This window comes from Hemicordylus capensis, chromosome 2, assembly GCF_027244095.1.
Source record: "Hemicordylus capensis ecotype Gifberg chromosome 2, rHemCap1.1.pri, whole genome shotgun sequence".
NCBI classification, from domain to species: Eukaryota; Metazoa; Chordata; class Lepidosauria; order Squamata; family Cordylidae; genus Hemicordylus; species Hemicordylus capensis.
The window spans coordinates 28,667,829-28,683,459 of NC_069658.1; positions in this window are offsets into that span (position 1 = coordinate 28,667,829).

The window sequence follows — 15,631 nt, forward strand, 5'->3', positions numbered from 1 at the left end:
GCACACAGATGCTCTGTGTGGGCTCAGCTTGTTACACCTATTTTGAAAGAGCTGCACTGGCTGCCAATTTGTTTCCAGATCCAATTCAAGGTGCTGGTTATTACCTTTAAATCCCTTAATGGTTTGGGCCTTGGTTACCTGAAAGACCGCCTGCTTCCAAGGGTTTCTGCCTGCCCAACAAGGTTGTCAGAGGGGCCGTTGCTCCATGTGCCAACAGTGAGAGAGGCTAAATTATCATGCACGCAAGCCTTCTCTGTTGTTGCCCCCAGGTACTGGAATGCTCCTCCGGTGAATTTCTGCTCTTTGGCATCTGTGGCTGTTTTTAAATAACAACGAAAAACCTTTTCATTTGTTCAAGCTTTTACCCCTTAGAGGCTGCCAGGTCTCTCAGCTCTCCTGCTTCTGTTTGTCTCTTTTACGGTTGTTGCTTTTCTGGTGTTTTATGGTTCTTATTGTTTAACTGATTTTAAGATTTTAAATGTGATTTTAATGGCATTTTATTGTATTTTAACTTTTGTAAACTGCCTTGGGATGCTTCATGAAAAGTGGAATAAAAATTGAACAATAAATAAATAAACATTCCCATTAGGGGATGGGGCTGCTCTGGGAAGAGCATCTGTGCATGCAGAAGACTCTAAGCATGTAGTAAGGATGTGCAAACCAGCTCAACATCGAATGGGTTCAACATTGAGCTGGTTTGGTTTGATGGTTCGGAGTCGAAACGAACCATCCCGTTTGGTCCAGCCCCGATCCACCACCACCCGACTGTTTGGGGGTGGGGGTGGTTCGCGATCATTTTTTTAAAAAAAACTTTTTTAAAAAAATACCTTCTCCCCTTTGGAGAAGGTCCTTGAGATGGCGGGGGGGGGGGGTCTGTAGAGGTTCCCCCTCCCCTGCTGGCTTCTGTTCTCACCTTTGGCCAGTTCTACAGCTTGTTCAGGCCTCCGTAGTTCGGTGAGGTGGCCATTCTGAACACCACTGAGCATGTGCAAATACCCAGGACCTCGCAGAGGCCATTTGCGCATATGCAGTGGCATCCAAAATGGCCACTGTGCTGAACTATGGATGCCTGAACGGGCCAAAGAACCTCTGTAGTTCAGCACGGTGGCCATTTTGGACACTGCCCCACATGCGCAAATGGCCTCTGTGAGGTCTTGGGTCATGACAGGACTTGCAGAGGCCATTTGCACATATGAGGTGGCATCCAAAATGGCCACCACGCTGAACTATAGAGGCCCAAACTACTGGCCAAAGAATGGAGGCTGTCAAGGGGGAAGGGGATCCTCCACAGACACCCCCCCCCCAATGCCTCAAGGACCTTTGCCAAAGGGGAGAAGGGTTAAAAAAATGTTTTAAAAATGTAAAAAAAATTCTTCACGAACCCCCCCTGCCGGACCAGGCCAGACTGGGGGAGTTCGAGGGGATGCTGGACCAAACTGGTCCAGTCAGGTTCAAGTCCGGTCTGGACTCGAACCGAACCGAACCAGGCCAGCCAGTTCCATGCACATCCCTAGCATGCAGAAGGCTCTAAGTTCCCCCCCCCCCGGCATCTCCAGTTAGGGCTGAGAAAGACTCCTGCCTGAAACCTTGGAGAAGACACTGCCAGTCTGTGTAGACAATACTGAGCTAGATGGACCAATGGTCTGACTCCGTATATTTATTTATTTATTAAATTTGTTTACCACCCCAAACTTCCGTCTCTGGGTGGTTTACAACAATATAAAACAAGTTCAAACACCAGGTGGGGGGCGGACTTGGTATGGCACCTTCCTATGTTTCTACGATTCTCTTGTGTTTCATTACAAATCATTGATGAAGTGGGTGGGTGGGGAGTTAAAGGTGCCTCCGGGAAGGATGTGTTCGCAAGGAATGGCAATCAGAGGTATATGTTGAAAGGTGGCTAAGAACTCATCATGCTGCTGACAACACTAAGACCCAGAGTGGCTGTTGGCCAGAAAGAGGAAAGAAATCCAATTTGGGCACCCACACAAGTCATAAAGTAAAACAAGCCACTATGGGTGTCCACTGAACTTTATAGCATAAATGCCATTTATTAGCCCTGGTGGTGCTAGCGTAGTTCTGTAACTTTGAGCAGGGTTATTTATTTATTTTTGGTTGGGTTTTTTTGCAAAGGGTTTGCTTACAGCCTGCATGCTTGCAGACAAAACAATAAAACTATTGGTCATACAAGTTATTGTATAAAACACTAACTTTAAAAAAGTTATTTAAATGTACAAAAGTTAATTATTGTATTTTAAAAAGATATTTAAAGAGGTCATTTGTCCAATGTTGTTACATATTGAGGGCGTGGCTATGGGGGATGGCCGTCAGGGTGGGCATGACTGGGGTGGCTACCATGGAGAGTTCCTGCACTTCTGAATTTGCAACTACACCACTGCTTAGTGTATTTGGCCAGCACAACTTCTGTGCACTAATGCAACATGATTGCACAAGCGCAGTGTTAGTCTGGCTGTATTCAGTGGGGCTTGCTCTCTGGTAAGCTTTCAGCCTAGTTGATTTGAAAATGTGCTCAATTTTCTCATTGAAACCAACAAAAGTGTTTGTTTCTGGCTGAACCTCGCCCATTAACAATGCAACATGGGCCTTTGCTCTCAAAGCATTAGAAAACTCAGAGGACATCAACAAACATTTAGGCCAATGTGATCAGCAGTGCAGTTGGATTTAAAGCTAAAATTCCCCATCTAGAGCTCCCAAAAGAAGCAGGGATTGTATTTACATAGCCAGTTGAACAAATGAAGAGAGCTGGTCTTGTGGTAGCAAGCATGTCTTTCCCCCTTAGCTAAGCAGGGTTCACCATGGTTGCATATGAAAGGGAGACTAGAAGTGTGAGCACTGTAAGATATTCCCCTCAGGGGATGGAGCCACTCTGGGAAGAGCAGAAGGTTCCAAGTTCCCTCCCTGCCTTCTCCAAGATAGGGCTGAGAGAGATTCCTGCCTGCAGCCTTGGCAAAGCTGCTGCCAATCTGTGTAGACAATACTGAGAGAGATGGACCTATGGTCTGACCCAGTATATGGCAGCTTCCTAGCAGGGGCATAACAATAGGGGGGCAGGCAGGGCACATGCCCTGGGCGCCAACCCGGCAGGTCATGGGGGCACCAAAAAGTGGCTCCCCCCGCCCCCCTGGATCGCCCGCCGAGTGTGGCGGCGGGCGGGCAGCAGCGATTTGGCGGTGGCGGGCGGCGGCGGTTCGCCCGTGGCCTGCCGAATGCGGCGGTGGCTGGCATGGCGGCGATGGGCTGTAGCGCGGCCCGAGCGGTGGCGGCAGATCGCCCGCGGAGGATGGAGTTCAGGCCGCAGAGCGGCGCCAAGCCTGCCTCCTGGCCCGGCGTCGCTTCCCAACTGCGCAGGCACGCCAGCAGGTTCGGCGTCACTCTGCGGCCTGCACTCCGTCCTCGGTGGGCGATCCGCCGCCGCCGCTCAGGCTGCGCTACAGCCCATCGCCGCCACGCCAGCCACCAGCCACTGCCACACTCGGCAGGCCGCGGGCGACCCGCCGCCGCCAAATCGCCGGCACACACACGGCGCCACACTCGGCAGGTGACCCGCCGCCGCACGCCACCGCCGAATCACTACCACCGCTGGCGATCTGCCGCCTGGGGGGCGCCGCCACGCCCTCACAGGTATGTGGGGTCCGGGGGGCGGGGGGCGCCATTTCAGGGCCAGAGCTTGCCCTGGGTGCCGTTTCCCCCCAATACGCCACTGCTTCCTAGGTTCCTAAGGAAATTGTAGGGAAATCCCTGCAGTGGAGCCAGTTGCCATGGGTAAAACCACTAAGCTTCATGTCAGGGCTTTCAGGTCTTGCAGGGAGGACCCTATCAGGCAGGAGAAGAAGTCATCAATATGCCCACCTGGAGGTGTTCACGCTGGTCCTGGCAGGGAGATGTTGCCTCGCCATTAACAGATGGCATAGCTTCACAGGATCGGAGCAGCTCTCGGGAGATCTCAAGGTGAGATCTCACAAAACTTGCCCCAGTTGTCAGGAGCTATATAAGGGAGGACTGGCCAGTGATGAGGGGCAAGGCCAGGAGGAGGGCTTGGTGTGACAGGAACCTTGGGACTCTGACTGAGCCTTGGGAGTAGCAACACTAGGGTGGGGCTGGTGAATGGAACAAGCCTTGCCTGTAAGCCTTAAAGCTCCCCCAGTTGAGAACTCTGAGGCCACCTTAATCTCCTTTGGCAGTGGAAGGCGGGTGGCTATACTGAGAGCCTGACAGAAATGCCGGCCAAAAAAAGTATATGAAGTTATATGGGAATCCTACATTGAATTCATACTGTAGACCCTACAGATAGGGGATCCCACCTTGGCCCACTTCCTGTTTGCCATGCAGGCTGGTTAAGTCCATGGCCCATTCAACAATCAATGAGTATGGATTCATTGCTAGGCCCATTGACACAGAACCATCGACCAGACCATCACAGCTCTGTAACAAAGGGTTATAGAGCCAGAAAGACTCAAATTACCTTTGACCTTCCTGGGTGTGTTCAGGGGCAGAGCCACCATTAGGCAGAAGAACCAGGGCCACACCTCGTGGCCCCAGACACACCAAAAGGCAGGAAGAGTCACTTTAGCCATGCTGTGAACACAGCGCTGGCCAATTTCACTCCTGAATGGGGCTGTGTGGCCCCGTTTGGGAACGAACCGCTGCCCCCTGCAACTGACATTTGAGGCGGCAGAACCCGGGCCACACTTGGCTCCCTCCGCGCCTAGCTGTGTTGCCTATTAAATCTTAATTACTCAGTGAGTCTCAGCAGGTATTGGTAATATAACAGGTGTGTGAACATAGGAAGCTGCTTTATACCGAGTCAGACCATCAGCCTCTCTAGTTCAGTATTGTCTACACAGACTGGCAGCAGCTTTCCAGGGTTTCTGGCAGGAATCTCGCCCAGTCCTATGGAGATGGAAGGAATTGCAGCTGGGACCTTAGATGCTCTTTCACTGAACTATAGCTCTCCGCCCCCAACATCTCTAACAAGAATATTTCACAGTGCTCACATATCCAAATGCAAACCAAGGTGGGTCCTGCTTAGCAAAGGGGACCATCCATGCTTGCTACCACAAGACCAGCTCTCCTCCTTGTATTCAACAGGGTTATATACAGGGCTCCAAAACACAGGTCTACAGCAGTGTTTCTCCTTGTTCAAGAGATGAAAGGGCGAGGGGAGTGTGGTTGCTGGCTTGTATTTCAAAGGACAGTGCAACATACCTGAATAAAAAACACCAGTCATCCAGTAGGCACTCTCTTCCCATCCCACTTTGTCCTTTGGTTCATCTTGTACTCTCTGTGATCTAAAGCCCAATTTAGAACTTGGGAAAATATGCACTATATTGTCTGTCCAGTCTGATCAAGCTTTCTGACTCAGTGACTCATTTGTCCCTTTGCTGTATTCCGGCCTGGAAGAAGCTTTTTATTTATTAAGCACTCCTACAGACTTCTGCATGGAAAGAGAGTTAGATGCATGCTGTGCTTCTACTGCGTCACCAATCTCTTCTTTACACCTTGGTACTGTCACACTGAGGTATGACAGCATGACAATTCAGAGTTCAGAAATCAAGCTTTTTGACTAACCTCTATGTGATCCAATTGGGCAAATTACTGAAAAGAAGGAAAATATCAAAGAGATAAAATTAAAATAACAGACTGTTGGATGATAAAGGAGTAATAACCTAGGGAAGGCATTGACTTTTGCCATCTAAAGAGGAAGTTTACAGTAGGAAGAAGAAGAAAACCAGATAAGATTAGCAGATAGGAATGAGAACCAATGAGGCAATTGAAACCATCATACTTGAAAAATTCATATCCTTGCTAAGCTCACATCAAGGCCTTTGATCAGTCCATTGCCTCTAATAGTTTGCCTCACTGAATTGTGGAGATATGGATAGATCAAGGCAGGGCCTGGATTAGAGGTCAGCATGACTGGGTAGCTGCCCAGAGCCCAGGATCCTCAGAAGTGCTCACTGCTGGTCCCCAAGACTACCTCTGTACCTATCATATGGTATTGGTGGTGGAAGAGTGACTCTCTCAAGCACGCCCAGGAAGGACAGCATCATAGAGAACACTTTGCTGAGGTCCCCATTGAAACAGCTCTGAAGAAGAGTAAGAATGGCTGCATTCGCACATAACGTGAAACCAGAGGTCGCCAGACCCACGGTTAATTTTCCTAACCATGAATCGCATCGCAGATGTTAGTTCAAACTCCGTTTTCAGGGCAAGGGAGACACTCCCTCTTCTTGGTCCTCTGAGTTAGCATCCGAGCAAGCTCCATAGCACTCACATTGCCAGACAGTGGGCAAGGCATCAGCACATCACAGGAGTGGCAGCCATTAGTCATGATCTTCAAGAGGATATACTGAGCACGATCATGCCTTTTCGGAATGGTCTACCCACCCTTGTCAAGGTCCGGCCAACTGCCAGGGAAGATCATGGGACAAAACGGAGCTGCTGCAACAGGATACGGCTTGGAAAGTTCGTCTTGAACAGACTTGGCTGCATGCTGTCGACACGGAGATTGACGAATGTTGCTTTTCAGAAGTGAGTAGAAAGCTGGTGACGTGATTTATAGTGCAAGCCGAGAGCTCCCAGCTGGCAGGAATTCAAGGCTTATCAGCCCTCTGCAAAAGGCATTTGCTCCTCCTAATAGTCTCTAATTGCGTCCTGCATCTCGTAATACGCCGCTGTTGTGGAGTCAGTGGGGATTGATTGCATAGCTCCTCTTCGGATTGGTCCTTCATGATTTCTGCTGTCTCAGGTTGTTGTGCCTGCTCTGAATCATTAGCTGGATCTACCACAGCTGTTTCATGAACACTGACAGCCGGGCTCTGCCCCTCAGACACTCCTGAATCGGCTGGAAAGTTGACAGCTTCCCCTTCCTCCTCGCTGTCGCAGATTGAGGGCGTGACAACCCTCAGCAAGGAAAGGGCATTTAAATTCCATCCCATGGAAGCCCTTCTTCTGACAGCGATTGCACCGCTGCCCTTGTAACGGGGGGGTGTCCTTTGGGGGAATTATTTTCCTGTTACTCAGGAAAGAGAAGGGAAGATGAAGACATCCAAGGAGGGGATATGTATATGAGGGAGGGCAAAGGATCCTGGGATCTGGCCCACAGTGACCAAGGATGCTCTTGTGAGGACTCACCCCGGCAAAACTGTCAATGCAGACCAAACTTCACTCCTGCCCCCGTGGCGGCTTGCTGCCAGTGGACTAGCACTCTCAAGAGAGGGCCAGTCTACTGGGAGGGCCGCCTTTCACACACCCAAAGGGGATTTTGATGCTCCATGTGTCCAGTCATTGCCAGGTGTGCTGACAGGGGAAAGATTGGGAGTGGGGACAGATCTTTACGCTCATTCAAAATTCTCGGGTTCAGTCTAGTGTTGCACTGTATGCAGATCTGCTGCCACAGGGAATCAGAGGAGAGGACTGTCCCAATTTCCAGTGACCCCATGAGAGTGTGGTCACCATTCCGAGCAAAAACATAGTTGGACATGTTCAAATGGGCAGATGAGCTGGCAGAGGGGATGCTTTGACAGCTTCTTTATAGCAGTTGCCGAGACAGGGAGAGCTCTTGCGGGGGTACCCATCTCCGCAGCTTGCTTATATAGAGCAACCTGGCTTATCGGCATCTGACATCTGGTCCCCATGGCTGCACTCTCGTGAGAGAGCAGTCCATGAGAGACAGGGGATTGTCATCACACATTATTAGCGATTCTGTCCAACACTCCTGTCCTCACAGATGGTTCTTCTCATTATTTGTGAAGGGGTATCCCCATGGCCTTACACTCTCCTGAGTGAGCAGTCTGCTCAGGAACAGCATTCATCCTCATCTCATATGAAGAATTGCTCCTTTCACAGGGACAATGCTGATCCTGTTGCTTGGCCCGTCTCATGAGTAAGCCTAGGGACCGCACAGTAGGGATATGCAAACCACTTCAATGTCGAACAGGTTCAACAAAATGGTTTTAAATTTTGTACACCACCTAGAGATGTACATATGAGGCGGTATAAAAATATGATAGATAGATAGATAGATAGATAGATAGATAGATAGATAGATAGATAGATAGATAGATAGATTACATCTTCCCAATTCTCCCTCCTTACACACACACACACAAAAACACACAAACACACGCACAAATATTTTAACCATGAAACTCTTTGCTTTACTAATTAGCCCTGTGACATTCCCTATCAGTGGGGAAAATCATTACACTAGCAGAAACCCAATGATAAATCAACAGAACATGCTGTTGTTACATGTGCAAAAGGCACAGTATTTAATTTAAAAAAACCCATTTGTATGAGATCCTACCTCCTTCAATAACAATGGTGAGAAGCCATGCTAATGTGTGTAATTGGACTGTCTCTCGGGTAATTTCATTTTACCAGCTCTAGATATTCCCATATTCTTCTGTCTCACATATAATACCCACAAATCATATAATTTGCTTTGGCTGGAATATTTATTCAGGATTGGTAGTTATTTATATTGATCCTGCTGTGCCTACTTTGCATCTCCAGTGGCCAAATTCTGATGTTACTTAAGAGACCAGAGGGAAAGGGAAGGAAAAAGCCATAGCCTCAGTCCTCTAGCTGGTAACAATGGCCCAAATTAACTTCTCTCTCCCCGGCATAGTCTCAGGCAGTTAAGGATGTGCACAGAACCAGTTTGCCCAGTTCGGTTCTAATCCAAACTGGATTCAAACCCAACTGGGCTTTAACACGGTTCTTTTTGGTTCTAACACCCCTGAATGAGAGCCCAGCTTGGTTTGAATAAGAACTGGCTTGGGGCTGGTTTGAAGGAGCTAGCAGGTGTTAAAAAAAAAATTAAAAGTTGGGCTCATCACCACCACTGGATTTGGCAGCCCTAAGGGGCACAGCTGAGGCTGCAGACAGGTCTCCAGAGACTTCCCTTCACCCCGCTAGCCTCCTCCTGGTTTCTGAAGGGCCGATTCGGCACTCAGAGAGCATGTGGTGGCCATTTCTGAGGCCGCTGCTCATGCACGCTGGCCATTTGCATGCTGTGGCTGCAGGGACACCCACCACAGCCACAGCAGCACACCCCGGGGCTGCCAAACCTGGCGGCAACGGTGAGTACAACTTAAAACAATATGCCCAATAGCACCCCCAAACCAGCCCAGTGGTTCAGCTCGACCTCTAGCTGAACCAGGCCCAGTCCAGCTTCCTCGAACCAGGTTGGTTCGAGCTCAAACTGGTACGAGCTCAAACTGGCTTGCACATCCCTACAGGCAGTGGTGTAGCAAGCACAGATTGAGTTCATGTTTAATGACTGAACATGGATGTTGCCCCACCATGGTAGCATGACCCACTATGAGAGCACAGTGATGACAGCTCTGTGTGTAATATTTCTTGGTGATGAGCTCCATGTCTGGCCTTGAGACTAACTTGTGCATCTGCTCTGCATTCTGCATCGCAAGGTGTACTCAGTCAAAATGTGGCTGAAGCTCTAGTTGAGTTTATAGCTATGCTTGCTGCTAAGGGTGCAGCTGTGGCAACTGTTGCAATGCTCGGAAATAATGTAAAGAGTCATAATTGTGTATGAGAGAGCAACTTTATTTATTTATTTATTTCATTTAACATATTTTGGCTGCCAGTGATGTTACTGCAGCGCAGGCACTATGGCTGGCAGTGGATTCTGGGTCAGCAATTCTTTTTTGGCCATCTTTGGGCTGTGTTTGAAATGTGTGTTCTGTGTTAGGAGGGACAGATTCACTTTTACTGTGTGATTCTGCAATGTTTTTCAAGGCAGAGTTGCAAATGCATAGCAAATTGCAATGCAAAATGTGTGTGTAGAGCACTCTGGGTGCAGCTTGTTCCAGGAACAATGGGGAAACTTGAAACACCCCATTGGTCCCCATGGGTAGCTCCTAGGGACACCAATGTGGGTTAGGTCATAGGACCCAAGTCACAAAAGAAATGGGCAAGTGGGCAATTTTAAACAACTTTTGAACCTTTCCCCCAAACCCCCATGAGCTCCTATGTGAGTTTGTGGGAATGGTTAAAAATATCTTATGGAGATCCATATGGGTTTGGGGGAAAGGTTAAAATTTTGTTAAGGATCACCCACTTGCCCATTTCTTTTGTGGCTTGGATGATAGGTAGCACCCATCATGCCCTACCACCCAACCCACTTTGGTGTCCCTAGGAGCTTCCCATAGGAAACCATGGGGTATTTTGAGTTTTCAAGACACAAACTAACAGATCCAATGATGTAACAGAAAACAATAACCTCAATAAATACATAAATGTAGATTATTTTGAAAATAGACTAATCATCTTTACATGGTGATATAAGTAAACCAATTTATATATTGGTGAATGTGGGCATATTTTATAAAATTGTCACATCACAGGAGAAGACCTGCAGTCTCCCATGAAAAATATTCATTCTACAGGATTGAAATTTTGAAGAAGATTTTAGTGATGTCCTTGGGAGAGTATATGAACCTTCATTAATACTTGAAAAAGACACTCAAAAGAGCATGATTACCAGAGTGCTGTTTGTATATTTTGTTCTTTCATTGGATGTACTATAGTGTTCTTATGTTTAGATCTTTGATGTTGGATACACTGCATATCTTATTTATCTATCTGCCTCATATGATTTACTTCTATCACCATGTATAGAAGATTTATATCTACATTTATATATTTTTGGGGGTTATTGTTTTCTGTTACATCATTAGATCTGTTAGTTTGCTTCTTGGATTATCTTATTCAGGTCCTCTATTCTTTTTGTTTGGTATTTTGAGTTTTCCCCATTGTTCCCGATGGCCGATACACTCAAAACGTTTCGAGTTTGTTCCATCAAAACAGCCAGCTCGGCCACTGTTTCAACTGAATGTTTGGGCCTTTTTGCGTTTCATTTCAAGCTCAAAACAGAACATGACAGTCATTCTGTGCACATTCCTACAAGCTGCCTGCTTCCAACCAGTTAGGAGTCAGATGGCAAATGGCAAAGGAGTAGGACAGGAGTGATGGTGGTGGAGAGTGTCAGGGTTGACAGCAGGGGAGCACTTGCCACAGCAGGGCAATGGGGAGGGCACAATGCAGGGAGATGGATGGCAAGTGGTGGTGGGGGGGGGCAGTTACAGCAGAAGTGGCCAGTGGGGCAACAAGAGTGGTCAGCCAGCAGGAGGCGGGGAGATGGCAGGTGAGCAAGGTGGCCTCAGACCCCAGGGCAGCCCAGATTCCAAAGACACCTCAGTCTCAGGGCAAGCGGCCATTGGAGCAGAATGCTTTCTCTGAATGACAGTGAGGTAGGTGGGTGATGGGAAAATAAGTTTCTTGCAGTTGCTCACTCCTTTTTTGGTCACCAGGTGGGAGCAGACTGATCCTCTTGTTGTGGTGTGCTTAGTGGAATGGAGAGGATGCAACCTCTCAGTGAGGCGCTTCATACGATTCGGCTTAGCCTGCTCTCTCCATGCAGACGATCATGCCTGCAGCCCTGGGCAGTTGGATCAGCTGCCCACACCACTACTGACTCTGTTATGGAGCCAGTGGGCGCTGCGGGGATTGGGGGCCGCGCAGCCCCCGGAAGTTCCAGGACGCCCCATGCAAGCATTCTGGAGAGCCCTGAGGCTGGGAGGCTGGCCACGGCGGCACACAAGCAAAAAGATGAGGTTAATGGAGCACTTGCTCTGTTAACCTCATTGAAGGGAAGGGGGAATTAGGCGGGCTAACCACCTTAGAACCACCAGGCTCTCCCATCAGACGAGTGGTTCCCATGATCAGTAGAAAACGGGCTAGGCTCCCTTAGCCTGCTTTCTACTGGTTGTGAGAATAGCTTCAGTGACTCTTGTTCCTCATACTTCGTAATATGTAGTTAGAACCTCAAATGGCCAGGCCATGATTTTTACAAGGATGTGTGTTTTCTGTTTCTAGTGAAGGTCCTGAAAGGGCTGATTCATATGTCAAATGGGAGCAATAATTATTCATCCCCACTTTGATGGAGTTGTGATATGAATAAAACGGATATTCAACACCAGTTCCTAAAGTGGTTTACATAGCGATAGATAGATAGATAGATAGATAGATAGATAGATAGATAGATAGATAGATAGATAGATAGATAGATTGCCCCCCTGTTCCCAAAGGGCTCACAATCTACAAAAGAAACATGAGATAGACACCAGCAACAGCCACTGGAGGGATGCTGTGCTGGGGATGGATGGGGCCAGTTGCTCTCCCCTGATAAGTAAAGAGAATCACCACTTTTAAAGCGTGCCTCTTTGCTCAGTTAGCAGGGGACACCTCTGTATAATAATGCAAGCCCATTAACTTTGCCACAGAACCACATAGCTGTCATTGAAGTGCTGATGACCTATAGGAGAGGCAGGAAAGTCCCTTGTGATCACCTCCTCAATTCAGTTCCTGGTTCTCATGACATATCCGCATGAATATTTCCTGCTTCTCTATACCACATGCACAAATGATGTATCTGAAAATCAATAGTAATGAAAAACATGTAACTGAATCTCTAAGCCCAGTGCTCTGAAACATTTCTGGTGTTTTCATTTTTATTGGGATTTTCCAAATAAAACCTGGGACTATTTTGCTAGCCCTCTCTCCCTCCCTCTTGACAGCCCATTCCACCTATTCCCCTTTGATTTGAACAGAAGCTCCACATTTAGGCTCCACTTTATGGGTTCAGATTGTTCACACTTTTCCGGTAAAGATTGTTCATATGTTTATGTTTCTCATTACCAGCATTCCTTCAGTGAGAATGAAGATCACGGGGGCATTCATAAAAGCCATACTCTTAATAGATTAAATGTGACTTTGAGGAATGGAAAAACAAGACTAAATAAATTGCAAAAGGGGATGAAAGGAGGACTACACATTCCAGTGATGAAAGCTTCTTTTCACCCCAGAACTTATGCAAAGTTTGAACAGCATGTTCTCATGAACATTTTGCTGGCACAACTGTTGGACTAGAAGGTACTTTTGCTTCTTTACTACCATGTGCCTAGCAGGCCTCAGAAAATGAGCTTGGCGGACATGTGTTGACAATGGAAATGCACTTGCAAGGCTGTTGGGGTACAGTCATTAGTAGGTCTGTGCAGTCGTCTTAATTTGACAGAGTGTTGGACTGACATGACCCCTGATGGTTTTGTTGGAGGAAGTTTTTCAATTCCCACAGGGAGCCTCCAGCAGTCGGGAAGCTTCCTGCCATCATTCCAGAGCTCTGTCAGAGATCCAACGTCTCTGTTGTATACCTGCTTCCATGCCCTCACCTGCGCCTGGCCTTGTGCCCTCCTCCTCCCACGCCTTTATCTGTAGCTGATGGGATGAAGCAGGAGATAGCTTCCATGAGATTCTCTTAGCTGCAAAGGGAGAACTAAGCAGCCACTTCACTTTCTATTGACTGCACAGCAATACAAAAGAGACCAAAGGGAGCCTTTTCTTTTCCCCATGCCTAAATTATTTTTTAGGTCCCCGAGTGGCACAAGGGCTTCTGGGATTCATGTTTTTTTTTCTGAGGCTGCAGCCATGGCTGCAAAAGGAGGGTTTCCAGATTCTTTTAAAAACTAGACAAGGAGGGAGGACAATTTTATGGAGGACAGGTCTATTAATGGCTACTAGTCTTGATGGCTATAGGCTACCTTCAAACTCAGAGGCAGGTTTCCTCTGAATACCGGTAGCAGGGGAGCAACATCAGGGGAGGAGGCACCTTCATCTCCTGCTGTTGTTCCTCCCAGAGGCATCCGGTGGGCCAGTGTGAGAAACAGGATGCTGGACTAGAAAAGCCTTGGGCCTATCCAGCATGGTTCATTCCAAAGATGGAGGGCCACCACTAAGAAGGTCCTATGTTATATGATGAATATGTATCAGTCATGATGGAACGATCATGTTCGGAGGCAGCATGCCACTCTATATCAGCTGCTATAGGATAAATAGTGGGGAGGGCTGTTGCCTTCAAACCCTGTTTATGAGATTCCCAGAGGCATCTGATAGGCCACTCTGGGAAACAGAATGTTAGAACAAATGTGCCTTTGGTCTGATCCAGCAGGGCTCTTATGTTCTTAAGTGCATTAGGCCTCGAGACAGACAGAGCTACAGCTAGGTAATTTTGGAGCATGGACCTAATGGCATTACGCCCGCCACCCTTACATAAGAACATAAGAACAAAAGAACAGCCCTGCTGTATCAGGCCCAAGGCCCATCTAACCCAGCATACTGTTTCACATAGTGGCCCACCAGATGCTGCTGGAAGCCTACAGGCAGGAGTTGAGGGCATGGTTTAAAAAAATGACTTGGAACAGTTTGTTTCTGTTTGAAATAATTCTGCTTAGTCAAGGTGCCCATTGCTTAGTTTTCATCACAAGGGAAGTGCATTTGTGTTTGTAACTGCTATTTAAACGCTGACAAGAATAATCGTGAATGCCTCTTTACTCTATAAATCCCGGGGAATACAATTCCTCCTCTGAGACGTTGGTTGCTACACTTTGTTTCTCCTTCAGGTGCTTTCATCTTGTCTAAACATGCATATCCAAGTGGTGTAGGGGGACACACAAAGATTCTCTTGCAAGAATCAACGTCTATCAACAGCTATTAGTTGGAGGGCTATCGGCCATCTCCAGCCCCAAAGACAAGATGCCTCTGAGTACTAGTTGCAGGGGAGTAACAGCAGGAGAGAGGGCATTATTATTTCTTGTTTACACAGTCAGACAGGTGTTATTGACTGGTTTGTTTTATCCAGACATCGAGTCCTTCCCAAGGACCTGGGATGGCTGAATTTTATTGTCAATGTTGTTGCTGTTGTTATAGATATCGTTGCAGAATATAGGCTGTTCCCAGTAAAGCTGCTTTTTGTAATTGGCTGATGGTGATTTCCATGGCCCCTATGGTGTTGAGGTGCTCTTCAAGGTCTTTTGGAACTGCACCCAGGGCGCCAATTACCACTGGGATTATTTTGGTCTTTTTCTGCCACAGCCTTTCCATTTCAATTTGTAGATCTTTGTTTTTGGTGATTTTTTCTATTTCTTTTTCTTCTATTCTGCTATCCCCTGGTATTGCTATGTCGATTATTTTGACTTGTTTTTCTTTCTTCTCGACTACAGTGATATCTGGTGTATTGTGTGGCAGATGTTTGTCTGTTTGTAGTTGGAAGTCCCATAATATTTTTACATCTTCATTTTCTACCACTTTTTCAATTTTATGGTCCCACTAATGTTTGGCTACAGGTAGCTTGTATTTTTTGCAGATGTTCCAGTGTATCATCCCTGCTACCTTGACATGCCTTTGTTTTAGGAACAAAGTCTGTGAAATCTTTTTACAACAGCTGATTAGGTGGTCCACTGTTTCATCTGCTTCTTTACAAAGGCGGCACTTGCTGTTTGTGGTGCATTTTTTGACTTTTGCTCTTATTGCATTTGTTCTTAGTGCCTGTTCTTGTGCAGCCAGTATTAAACCTTCTGTTTCTTTCTTCAAGTTGCCATTCTTAAGCCATTGCCAGGTCTTGGTGATGTCTGATTTTCCACTTATATTGTGCAAATATTGACCATGCAGTGGCTTATTTCTCCATTTTTCTGCTCGGTTCTTGACTTGTTCTTTCTTGTTTGTTTCATTGGTGTTGAATAGTTTCTTGTTC